The sequence below is a fragment of the Sus scrofa genome, chromosome 2, assembly GCF_054392235.1.
Source record: "Sus scrofa isolate SSC_HxYL_T2T_F1_AM1 chromosome 2, Sscrofa_HxYL_maternal_Yorkshire_Landrace_v2.0, whole genome shotgun sequence".
NCBI classification, from domain to species: Eukaryota; Metazoa; Chordata; class Mammalia; order Artiodactyla; family Suidae; genus Sus; species Sus scrofa.
The window spans coordinates 73,793,905-73,806,273 of NC_139384.1; the positions used below are offsets into that span (position 1 = coordinate 73,793,905).

The following is a 12,369-nucleotide window of genomic DNA, read 5'->3' on the forward strand; positions in this document are numbered from 1 at the left end:
GGACCACTTGTTTGCAGCTTAGCTAAGCGACACAATAATTAGCAGCAATTATAATAATCTGTTACTTAATTTTTTTTTTTTTACCAAGTGTTCTGATATTGGAGACACAATTCAAGATTTTTCTGTTTTTCAAGATTATTTCAGTAACTATTATCATGTGACTCTACTGAGGTTTGTTCCAGGCATGAAAAAGAAATATTTTCTGAAAAATTTGTGAAATATTTTCATAGTAATAAAATATATGATTTAAATTTTTTTTTAAATTTTTAAATTTTTATTTTATTTCTACTGAACAGCAAAGTGATTCAGCTATACATTTATATACATTCTTTTAAAATATTCTTTTCCATCATGGTTTATCATAGGACACTGAATATTTTTCTCTGTGCTATACAGTAGGACATTGTTTTTATCTTTTCCATATATAATAGCTTACATCTGCTAACCCCAACCTCCCATTCCATCCCTCCCCTAACACTCTTACCCTTGGCAACCACAGTCTGTGAGAAGAAGTTATCTATTTACTTTGGCTATGCCTGCAGCATGGGAAAGTTCTTGGGCCAGGGATGGAGCACATGCCACAGCATTAACCAGAGCCATGGCAGAGACAACACCAGATATTTAACCTGATGAGACACCAGAAAACTCCAGAGGAGAAATTATTATTATTATATTTTTTGTCTTTTTGCCTTTTCTAGGGCCACACCCACAGCATATGGAGGTTCCCAAGCTAGGGGTCTAATCGGAGCTGTAGCCACCAGCCTATGCCAGAGCCACAGCAATGTGGGATCTGAGCCACATCTTCGACCTACACAGCTCACAGCAATGCAGGATCCTTAACCCACTGAGCGAGGCCAGGGATCGAACTTGCAATCTCACGGTTCCCAGTTGGATTCATTAACCACAGAGCCACAATGGTAACTTCCAGAAGTAATTATTCTTAAGAAATCTATGTTGCCTCATAAAATAAATGGATATATATATTTAGTATTTCTGCCCTAAAGTTGGGAAAAACTGGTGAAAGTAGGGAAATGAACAAATGAGAAACCTGCCTATACACCAGAAAGAGTGGAAAGCTTCAACAAGTGAGTTATATAAGTTGTATAAAGGGTTAAAGTCAAATAAAGAGAAATTGCAGGAAATAAATAGAAAGAGCAAGTTTAACACCTCAAATCTGATCAAAGAATAGTAATTTCTGCTTCTGATGGTTGAGACTGCTTCAAAGGCACTTCTTTAGACTCAGAATGACTTGCCTTTTTATTTATTTATTTATTTGAAAAATTTTTTCCACTGTACAACATGGGGACCAAGTTACACATACATGTATACATAGTTTTTCCTCCCATTGTTGTGTTGGGATGTAACTATCTAGATATAGTTCCCAATGCTACACAGCAGGATTTCATTGTACATCCATTCCAAGAGCAATAGTTTACATCTGTTAACCCCAAGCTCCTGATCCCTTCCACTCCCTCCCTCTCCACCTGGGCAGCCACACGTCTATTCTCCAAGTCCATGATTTTCTTTTCTGTGGAAAGGTTCATTTGTGCTGGATATTAGATTCCAACTATAAATGATATCATATGGTATTTGTCTTTCTCTTTCTGACTTATTTCACTCAGTATGAGAGTCTCTAGTTCCATCCATGTTGCTGCAAATGGCATTATGTCATTCTTTTTTATGTAACTTGCCTTTTATAACTGCCATCTGAATGACTTTTTTCAGAGCCCTCTTTATGTCTTTGTTCCTGAGACTATAGATAAAGGGATTCAGCATGGGTGTTACCACTGTGTACATCACTGAGGCTGTTGTACTTAGGGGGGAGCTGTGGGTAGGAGCAGAGCTGAGATAGACTCCTAGACTTGAACAGTAATATAGGGAAACAACCGAGAGGTGAGACGCACAGGTGGAAAGTGCTTTATACTTCCCTCCAGCTGATGTCATTCCATGTATAGATGAAACGATCTTAGAGTAAGAGTAAAGGATACCAGCCAGAGGACCACCACCAATCAGTAGGGCTGTAAAATACATAATTGTATCATTAAGAAAAGTGTCACAAGCAAGATTAACAATCTGTTTGATTTCACAGAAAAAGTGAGGGATTTCCAAGTCTGTACAGAAAGACAGTCGAAGCACCAGTAAGCTTTCTAACAAGGAATGGAGGGCACTGATGATCCAGGACACCAGAACCAGCAGTCCACAGAGCCGGGGGTTCATGATGACTGTGTAGTGTAGGGGGTGGCAGATGGCTAAGAAGCGATCATAAGCCATTACACTCAGAATAAAATCATCCAACACTGCAAAGAGTATGTAAAAATACATCTGGCTGATGCAGCCTTCATAGGATATAACTTTGCTCTGGGTGTGTATATTTATTAGCATCTTTAGGATTGTTGTGGTGGTGAAACAGATATCTACAAAGGAGAGATTTGAGAGAAAAAAGTACATGGGTGTGTGGAGGTGAGAGTCTGAACTGGCAGCCAGGATGATGAGCAGGTTTCCAAACACAGTGATGAGGTACATGGAGAGGAAAAGTCCAAATATGAGGGGCTGCAACTCTGGTTCCTTTGATAATCCCTGAAGAAAAAATTCTGGATTTTGTGTATAGTTGCCTGGAACCATATGGTGGTGGTGATTACTAGGCATGGAAAAGATAACACGATTAATTTTTACACAAATGGAATGGGTATTACTAACAGTTGAAATGTTGCTATTTGTATTTTACATCCAAGAAATAAATCTGTGCATTTTGTACAAATTATTGCTTCTAAGAGACTTTTCATGACATCTATGGCTAGTAATTCTCTTATAGAGAGACAGAAAAGATAGAGATAAAAGTGGGAAAAAGATACAAAATGCTCAGGTAGATATGCTACATAGATTATAATGAGGAGAAAACTCTCGGATTCCCCCCAAGGGATCATATATTTATTAGTTTTTGTGAGAAGTGCTTTCATGCATTAGAGGAATATATGTTGACTATTGACCATCTTCTAGGTAAAAGTATAGGGTGCTGGAAAAAAAACAAAGCATATAATGATAGCACAAGAATATAAGAAAGTAAATATCATATATCATGTCACATGTTGAACTATGCTCTGAAGAAAGAGAAACTATGTATTAAAAACCATGGTTGGGGATGCTATTTTTTTTACTGGGAGTTCAGAAGACCTGTAAACGATGAAATGAAAGCTGGATACTTGAAGATATTGGAAGTTGGGGGAAGATATTGGAAGTCGGGGGAAAGATATTTCCGGTCAGGGAAAGAGCCAGAGAAAAGACTTTTAGGAAGGCTCTTTTTTTTCAAATATTCAAAACTGAAAGTTTTGCCAGTGTGGTGGTGAGGGAATGAGCAAGAGAGTGCAGTGAGAAATGGTAGAGAATGTTGAGGAATGGAGTGGCCTCCCTGCTACAGCTGAAACTTCAAGACACAGGGAGTACATAGCTTATGCATTGTTCCTTGTACTTTATTACTTTTTGAATCTTGTGAGTATAAATCTTCATCTGTTGGTTAACATTCCAGTATTTGCATTTTAAGGGTCACATTTTGATGTATGTGGTCTGGGCACCACTGCCCTGAGAACTGCTCATTCCCCACAAAATACACTTATACACACAAAACTGACATATCTACAAGCACAATCACATACACAGTACACTATGATTCCTGACGCTGTGATAATACTAGGTTTTTCTCCCCAAAGTCACAATAATTAGTAAAACAATGCTGCGAGGGAAGCTTTCAACCTTATATTATCTTAAAGGATGTAGAATTAGGAGTGATGTCAGCATCATGAAAGGGTGAGATGTTCCTTTGCCTTTAATCTTCAACCTACAACCAGCAAAATATTCACAGTTCAACAAAGGTACTTCTTCCCAACACAACAGGACACAAGAGATTTTCACACATCTGTACATCTAAAGGTGGGCAGACTGTAAGGTACAGAGGAGGTGGAACTGTGAGAAGAGTAAATGTGGTGTCTGTGATCCTATAGACCCCTGGTTGGTGCAGCTAAGCCTGTAGCCCCAGAGTACCAGGTAGGATCAGGGAAATAGGTACACCAAATGCCAGTATTCTTGTCTCTGCAGAGCCCATGGCTATAAGGAACTGAGAAGCATTGGGAGTATGGCTTGTGGGTCCTTCTAGCCACAGAAGTGCCCATGACTCTGCCTCCACCACTTTGTGCCCATAGTGGCAGTGCCTGTGAAACTGGCAAACACAGTACAGAAATAGCTGTGACCCTGCCTACCCCTCTACTTTTATCCTGCCCCTGAAGTGCCAGAACCTGAGAACCAGAGACCATAGACATAGCAAAAATGTTCACCACCAAGTTGCGTCTGGTGGCTATGTCAGCAACACCAGCAACAGCAAGGTACTAATGACCCTGAAGACACAAGCAGAAACACAGGCACTGAGAAATACCTATGACGGAGGCAGTGGTGGGTGGAGAGGGGCAATTCTCAAATACAACCAGAAGCAGACCAGGTAAGAGAAATCAAAACCTGAGCCATAGTGGCACCTACTGAAACCAAAACTGTGACTAATTAATAGTCTGTTGAATCATTTGAATCAAGCAAAAATAAAACAAAACAAACAAATAAAAACCTACCTAAATAAGAAAGATGTTCACTACTTCAAATGCACCTGTAAAGAAACAACTCATCAAACACCATGAAGAAACATGGTAACACTATACCCCATATAGAAAATGAAAATTCTCCACAAACCAAACTTAAAATAATTGAATATTGTGATGTAACGGATAGGGAACTCAAAATACTGTCATGAAGCAACTCAATGAGATACAAGAAAATTCAGAAAGGCAATTAGTTCAATGGACCCAGAAACAGAATTCACGAACAGAAGGAGTACTTTACTAAAGAGATGGAAACTCTAAAAAAGAACTGAACAGAAGTTCTGGAATTGAAATACTCAATTCATGAGATGAAGAATGCCTCAGAAAGCAATGGAAATAGAACAGACCAAATAAAAGAGAGAATTAGAAAGCTCAAAGATAGACATCTAGAAATTACACAGTAGAATAGGAAAGAGACATAAAATATCAAGATATGAGGAAATCCTATGAGAGATATTGGACCATTTTAGGAAGGTCAACATTAGGGTAATGAGAGTTCCTGCAGGAAAAGAGAAGGAAAAGGTAGTTGAGAGTTTATTTAAATAAATAATAGCTGATAATTCCCTAAGCCAATGGAAGAAACTGGGTATACTTGTGCATGAAGTTAAGAGAACTTCTAATTACTTTAACACAAGAAGACCTTCCCCAAGAAATATTATATGAAAACTGTCAGAAGTCAATGAGAAATATAGAAATTTAAAGGCAGCTAGGGAAAAAAAGAATAGTAACCTACAAAGGAAGCCTTATTAGGCTATTAGCAAATTTCTCTGCCAAAACTCTACAGGCCAGGTCAGAGTGGAGTGACATACTCAAAATACTAAAAGATAAAAATGGTCAACCAAGAATTCTCTATCCATTAAAGTTAAAATTCAGATACGACTGAGAAATAAAGGCTTTCTCAGGAAAACAAAAGCTGAGGGAGTTCATCAATACAGACTTGCATTACAAGAAATGTTGAAACGAGCTCTCTAACAGAAGCAAAAGAGCAAAATATACAAAATTTGAATAAGATAATAGACATACAAGAGCAGAGAATTGCAACTCTGTATTAGAATAGGCTGGTAAATAACTATAGCACAGATATTAAAGGCAGAAAGTAATAAAAATAACTATAGCTACTTGTTAATAAATTCACAACATATAATGGGATAACTTGAGAAAACTGAAAAAAATAAGAGGAAAAGAATGGAACCCATATAGGTAGATGTAGATAAGATGCCATCAACGGAAAAATGGCTGTTTTATCTATGAGACATTGTATGCACATCTCATGGTAACAACAAAATGTAAAACTAGAACAGAGATACAAAACTTAAAGAAAGAGGGAATTGAGGAAAACATCTTAGAAAATGACCAAACTAAAATATTAGGCAGAACCATAAGGAAAATGAAAAAATGGAGATAAGACAGCAACCAGAAACAAAAGATAAAATAGCAGTACTAAGTCCTAACTAATCAATAGTCACCCTAAATATAAATGGATTAAAAGACAGTGGTTCGGTGGAAACAAGACCTAAGTATATGCTAACTCCAGGGGCCTCATCTTGGCTCTAAAGACAAACATAAGTTCAATGGGAAGAGATGAAAGATGATACTCTAAGTAAATGGCAGCCAGAAAATGGGGGTATAGCAATACCTGTATCAAACAAAGACACAAGCCAAAAATGTAACAGAGACAAAGATGGATAGTATATAATGATAAAGGGGACAACTCATCAGGAAGACATACCAGTGCTTAATATATATGTGTTTAATACAAGAGCACCAAAATATATGAAGCAATTATTGAGACCCAAAGGGAGAAATTGATAGCAATACAATAAGAGTAGGGGACTTTAACGATTATATCACTGGATAGATCATCCAGATAGAAAATCAACAAGGGAAGAGTGGCCTTAAGTAAAATGTTAGAGCAGATAAACATGATAAATTTGTACTGAACATTCCATCCAAATGCAGCAGAATGCATATTCTTCTCAAATGCACATAGAACTTTCTCAATTATAGAGCATATGTTGGGAAACAAAACAAGTCTCAATAAATTTAAGAAGACTGAAATAATAATAAGCATCTTTCTGATCACAATAGTATGAAACTATAAATCAGTTACAAGATATATAGAAAGCTAGAAAAATCACTAATATGAAGAGATTGAACAACATGTTACAGAACAGCAATTGAGTAAATGAAGAAATCAGAGATTTAGTAATACTACCTAAAGACAGATGAAAATGAAAATAAACATATCCAAATCTCTGGGATATAGCTAAATTAGTTCAAGGGATGTTTATAGCAATAAAGGACTTCAAGAAACAAAAAAGAAAAATGCCAATCTTCTCTTACATCTAGAGGAACTAGAAAAGAGAACAAACAACCTGATCAGTAGAAGGAAGGAAATAATAAAAGTCAGAGCAGAAATAAAAGAAATAGAGACTAAAAAGACAATACAAAAGATCAATGAAGCTAAGATCTGTATTTAAAAAGATAAAAAAAATTCAAAAGCCTTTTCTAGACTCACTAAAAAAAGAGATGTCTCCAATTAATAAAGTCAAAAATGAAAGAGAAGTGAAAATGAATACCACATAAATACAAATGGATTTAGAAAAAGTGGTACATACATACAATGGAATATTACTCAGCCATAAAAAAGACTAGTGCCATTTGCAGCAAAATGAATGAAACTAGAAACTCTCATACTTTCTTACTGAAGTAAGCCATAAAATAAATGACAAATACTGTGTGACATCACTTATTTGTGAAATCTAAATTATGGAACAGATGACCCTATCTAAAAAAAAAACCCAAAACTCAAAAAATAGAAACAGATCATGGCCAACGAGAGCAGACTTGGGGTTCCCAAGGTGAAAAGGGGAGGGAGTGTGATGGATGGGCATTTTGGGGGTTTTTTGGATGCAAACTCTTATATATGGAATGGATTGAAAATGGAACCTTACTGTACAGGACAGTGAAATGTGTGATGGGGTCAATTTGCTGTACCACAGAACTTGATGAAACATTGTAAATCAACTATATACTTGAATAATAATAATAATAGTGATTATTAGTATGATTATTTAAAAAACCCAAAACCAAGATGCATTGTGAACCCATGGATTTTAAGGTAACAAAATTTTGAAAAGTTCATCAATTCTAGATTCTACCTTGCAATGACTGTTGAAGAAAATTCGATCTGTCAAAATTTGAATATCAAAGAACATCCGTGATTATCTGAAAAGCCTACTAAAATACTCTTCCCTTTTCCAAAAAATAAGGTTTATAAGAGAATATTATGAATGACTATATGCCAACAAGCTGGACAACCGAGAATAAATAAATACTTAGAATCATAAAGTCTTCTAAGGCTGAATCATGAAAAGACAGAACATTTGAATAGGCCAATCACTAGTACAGAGATTGAACAGTAATCAAAAAGCACCCCCCCAAACAGAAGTCCAGAACCAGAGAGCTTCACAGGGGGAATTCTATCATTTAAAGAAAATGTAATACCTCTATGCCTCAAACTCTTCCAAAAAACTGAAAGAGAAAAAATACTACTTACTAATCTTATGAAGCCAACATTTTCCTGATACCAAAGTCAGACCATGGAAACATACACACAAATAATAATTAAAGGACAGTATCTCTAGTGAATATACATAAAAAATTACCCCAAACCTGAATACAACAATATATTAAAACAATCAGACACCACAATCAAGCAGAACTTATTCCTGGGATGCAAGGATTGTTCAATAGCTGCAATCAATCAACATGATGCATTGAATTAAAAAATGAAGGATTAAAAACCTATATGATCAACTCAATAGCTGTAGAAAAAATATTTGACAAGATTCAACACACATTTATGACAAATACTGTCAATTAAGTGGGTATGGAAGGAATGTACCTCAATATAATAAAAACCATATATGACAAACCCACAGCTAATATCATACTCAATGGGGAAAACTGAAGGCTATCTCCCTAAGAACAAGAACAAGAGAAGGATACCCACACTCACCAATCTTATTCAAGAAAGGATTGCAGGCCTAGCTAAACATCCAAATTGGAAAGTAAAAAGTAGAGCTGTCACTATTTGTGGGTTACATGATTTTTATTTAACAAAACTCTAAATACTTCACAAAAAACTATTAGAAATAATACAAAATGAAGTAAAGTTGCATAATATAAAAATCAATACACAAAAATCTTTTGCATTTCTATACACTAATAATGAACTAGCAGGAAAAAGAAATTAAGAAAACAATTGCAACAAAAGAATTATATACACAAGAACAAATTTAGCCAAAAAAGTTAAACTTGTACACTATAATAAATTATTGAAAAAAATGGAGATCAAATAAGTGGAGGCATATTCTGTGATAATGGATTGAAAAAATTATTGTTGTTAAAATATACATATTGCCATATTTGACGCTATCCCCCAAAAAATCCAAATGGCATTTTTTCACAGATGGAAGAAATAATTCTAAAATCTATATGAAGCCACAAAAGATTCCAATTAGCCAAAGTAATTCTTAGGAAAAGAACAAACTTAACCTATATCACACTCCAGGATTTCAAATTTTGCTACAAAACTATGGTAACAAAAACAGCATGGTATTTTCTCTACCACACACACAATGCTATGATATAGAAATCAACTAGAAGAAGAAAAGCAAAAAACACAAACTCCTGGAAGTTTAAACAAGATGCTCCTAAACAACCAATGGTTGAAGAAATCAAAGAGGAAATTAAAAGATACTTAGAGACAAATGACAAGGAAGATACAACAATCAAAAACTTATGGGACACGGCAAAAGCAGTTCTGAGAGGGAAGTTTATAACAATACAGTCTTATCTCAGGAAAGAAGAAAAAACCTCAAATAAATGACCTAACATTACACGTTAAACATCTAGAGAAGGAAGAAGAGAAAAAACCCAAAATTAGTAGCAGTAAAGAACACATTGAGATTAGAGCATAAATTAATAACATAGAGACAAAGAAAATAGAGAAGATCAATGAAACCAAAAGTTGATTCTTTGAAGAGCTTTTAAAAAATTGACAAACCTGACAGCCAGACTGATCAAGAAAAAAGGGAGTGGGTTCAAATCCATCAAATTAGAGATGAAAAAAGAAGTTACAACTGACTCCACAGAAATACAAAATATCATGAGAGAATACAATTAGCAAGTTTTATGTAATTAAAACGGACAACCTAGAAGAAATGGGCAGATTCTTACAAAAGTACAACCTACCAAGACTGAAACAGAAAGAAGTGGAAAATATGACTAGGCCAATTACAAGCACTGAAATTCAAAATGTGATTAACAAACCTTCCAAAAATATAAAACTCCAGGATCTGATGGCTTTATAGCTGAATTCTATCAAACATTCAGAGAAGAGTTAACACCTCTTCTGAAAATTTTCCAAAAAATTGCAGCTCATTCTATGAAGCCCCCACCACCGTGATACAAAAGCCAGACAAAGTTACTACCCACACACACACACACCAAATTACAGGCCAATATCATGGATGAATATAGATGCAAAAAATCCTCAACAAAATATTGGCAAACCACATCCAAATATAGATTAAAAAGATCATACACCATGATGAGGTAGGATTTATCTATCAATGTGATATGCTGTATCAACAAACTGATAAACAAAAACCATATGATCATCTCAAGAGATGCAGCAAAAGCTTTTGACAAAATTCAATACCCATTCCTGAAAAAAAACTCTCCATAGAATGGGCATAGAGGGGAACTACCTCAATATAATAAAATCCATTTATGACAAACCTATAGCTAATATCATCCTCAATGGTGAAAAACTGGAAGTATTTAAACTAAGATCAGGAATAAGAAAAGAATGTCCACTTTCACCAATGTTATCCCACCTAGTTTTGGAAGTTCTAGCCATGGCAATCAGAGAAGGAAAAGAAATAAAAGGAATCCAAATTGGAGAAGAAGTAAAACTATCACTGCAGATGACTTGATACTATAGCTAGAAAATCCCAAAGTACCAGATTTGACTACTAGAAATCTGTTAGAGCTCATCAATGAATTTGGTAAAGTTGCAGGATGTGACACTGATGCACAGAAATTGATTGCATTTCTACATACTAACAATGAACTATCAGAAAGATAAATTACCATCATATCAAAGTAATAAAATATCTAGGAATAAACCTACATAAAAGACAAAAGACCTATACTCTGAAAACTATAAAATGCTGATGAAAGAAATCAAAGATGACACAAATAGATGGAGAGATATACTATGCTCTTGAATCAAAAAAATCAATACAGTCAAAATGGCAATACTACCGAAGGCAATCTGCAGATTCAATGCAATCCATATTAAATTACCAATGACATTCTTTACAGAACTAGAACAAAATACTAATTTATATGGAGACGCAAAAGACGTTGAATACTTAAAACAATATGCAAAAGAAAAACGGGAACTGGAAGAATCAGTCTCCCTGACTTCAGATTATGCTACAAATCTACGATCATCAATAGAGTATGGTACTGGCACAGAAACAGAAATATAGATAAATGGAACAGGATAGAAAGCCCAGAAATAAAGCCAAGCACCTATGGTCAACTAATCTATGACAAAGGAGGTAAGAACATACATTGGAGGAAAGGTAGTCTCTTCACTAAATAGTGCTGGGAAAACTGGACAGCCACATTTAACAGAAGGACTTTAGAACATTTTCTAACACCATGCACAAAAATAAAACCAAAATGTATTAAAGACTTAAATGTAAGGCCAGATACTATAAAACTCCTGGAGGAAAACATAGGCAGAAAGCCCTTTTACATAAAACACATCAACATCTTGTTTGATCCACCTCCTAGAATAATGATAATAAAGACAAAAATAAACAAATGGGACCTAATTAAACTGAAAAGCTTCTGTACAACAAAGGAAACTATTAAAAAATGAAAAGACAATCCACAGAATGGGAGAAAACCTTGCAAATGATTCAACTGACAAATGTTTAATCTCCAAAATATACAAACAATTCATACAACTCAAAAACAAAAACCCAAACAACCCAATAGAAAAATAGGCAGAAAACATAAATAGACATTTCCCCAAAGAACACATGCAGATGGCCATCAGGCACGTGGAAAAAAAATGCTCGACAGCACTATTTATAAGAAAAATGCAAATCAAAACTAAAATGAGGAACCACCTCACACAAGTTCGAATGACCATCATTAACAAGTCAGCAAATAACAAATGCTGGAGATGGAATGGAGAAAAGGGAACCCTCCTACACTGTTGGTGGGAATGTAAATTAGCACAACTACTTTGGAAAACAGTATGGAAGTACCTCAGAAAACTGAATACGGTACTGCAATATGATCCAGCAATCCCACTCCTGGGAGTATATGTGAACAAAACTTTCATTGAAAAAGATATGCACCCCTATGTACATTGCAGCACTCTTCATTATAGCCAATACATGGGCAGATGAATGGATTAAGCATTTGTGGTACACATACTCAATGGAATACTATTCAGCTGTAAAGGGACAAAATAATGCCATCTGCAGCAACATGGATGAAGCTAGTGCCTCTCTTTTCTGAGGAAAGTCAGAAAGAGAAAGACAAACACCATATGATATTCCTTATATGCGGAGTCTAAAATATGACACAAATGATCTATCTGCAAAGCAGAAACCAACCATGGACATGGAGAGCAGAC

The 12,369-nt window shown here is 35.4% G+C and overlaps 1 pseudogene; it reads right to left on the bottom strand.

The window, feature by feature from the left end:
* Positions 1–1,796: 1,796 nt before the first annotated feature.
* On the bottom strand, positions 1,797–2,622 carry LOC100521249 (olfactory receptor-like protein OLF4; annotated as a pseudogene).
* Positions 2,623–12,369: the final 9,747 nt, after the last annotated feature.